Source organism: Trichechus manatus, unplaced genomic scaffold (genome assembly GCF_000243295.1).
Source record: "Trichechus manatus latirostris isolate Lorelei unplaced genomic scaffold, TriManLat1.0 scaffold00126, whole genome shotgun sequence".
Classification (NCBI taxonomy): domain Eukaryota; kingdom Metazoa; phylum Chordata; class Mammalia; order Sirenia; family Trichechidae; genus Trichechus; species Trichechus manatus.
In genome coordinates this window covers 440,312-441,784 of record NW_004444062.1, presented here as the reverse complement: position 1 = coordinate 441,784, position 1,473 = coordinate 440,312, and the positions used below count along the sequence as shown (strand labels likewise).

Genomic DNA, 1,473 nt, shown 5'->3' with positions numbered 1-1,473 from the left:
CTATTGTAAAAACCCATGAAAAAGTTCACACACAAAATGTAACAATCTAGGGCAGAGGCGATCGTGGAGAGAGTGTGTCTCGACAGAGATAGCGTAGAAGGTTTGGGGCAGAGGAGGTGAAGCATCACTGAAAAAGGCACTTGGATTTGGCTCCTTCATTTCCAACATGGAAGAAACTTACATCGATTCCCTGGACCCTGAAAAGCTATTACAATGCCCCTATGATAGAAACCACCAGATCAGGGCCTGCAGGTTTCCTTATCATCTTATCAAGTGCAGAAAGAATCATCCTGATGTCGCAAACAAATTGGCTACTTGTCCTTCAATGCTCAATACCAGGTTCCTCGGGCTGAAATCAGTCATCATAACTCAAGCTGTGATGATAAATTTGTATTGAGCAGGTTGTTGTCAACCAAACAAGGAACCTTGGACAAGAGACTCTGGCTGAGAGCACATGGCAGTGCCCTCCTTGCGACGAAGACTGAGATAAAGATTTGTGGGAACAGACCAGCACCCCATTTGTCAGGGGCACAGTCAACTACTGTGGCAACAACAGCCCTGCAAGAAACATAGTTATGGAACATAAGAGTAACCTGGCTTTAGGCATGCGCGTTCCCAAGTCTCTGCCATACATTCTGCCATGGAAAAACAATGGAAATGCACTGTAACTAACCATCTATCTCATCAAAACCCCACAAAATCTATATGAAGAGAGCAGAATCTTTCCCACATAAACCTCTCCTTGAGGTTACCTATGCACAGAGCCAAGTATGATGCCTCAAAAATGCTGTCTTGGCTGAGGTTGCCCAGTCACGTGCTCCTGGCAAAGGAATGTTGTAAAGGCTAGAAATGGAATTATATCCCCCACTGCCTTGCAGATAGTAGGCCTTCAGTGAATATTTACTGAATGAATGAATACTTGGCCTCTTACCTTCCGGTTCATTCACTCTTCTCTGGACAGTGAAGCAAATGGATCTGTGAGTTAAGATTCATTTTGTACCAAAACTGATGTGTCTTCTTGTGAAAAGTAGAAAAGAGATACTAAAAGCAAACACTCTTTAGCTATGAATACTTAATATTTATCAGCTGCTTCTAGGTACCAAATTGTTAAATACATGTAGAAGCCAGAAAAAGGGATTTGGCCCTAGAAGTGAAAGACCCAATAGTACTAGAGTGTGTCAGGAAAGCACATATTGAGTAGACCTGGGTAAGTGGTGAACTTTGAGTTCCTCTCTGACATACTGCACAGGATGTGTGGTGATCATATAGTATGGATACTACCTAACGAAAATGGCTGCTCTAAAATGAAAACTCAGGAGAAACTTCTATCTATAAAACATAACACCACCAAAAAGAAGAAAGGGCCAAAATCAAAACATTAACCCTACACCTCGAACAAATAGGAAGAGAGCAGCAAAGGAAGCCCTTGAGAACCAGAAGAAAGCAAATAATAAAAATTAGAGAATTAAATGA

The 1,473-nt window shown here is 41.8% G+C and overlaps 1 pseudogene; it reads left to right on the top strand.

The window, feature by feature from the left end:
• The first annotated feature begins 166 nt into the window (after nt 1-166).
• LOC101359488 (gametocyte-specific factor 1 pseudogene) lies at nt 167-668 on the top strand (annotated as a pseudogene).
• Nucleotides 669-1,473: the final 805 nt, after the last annotated feature.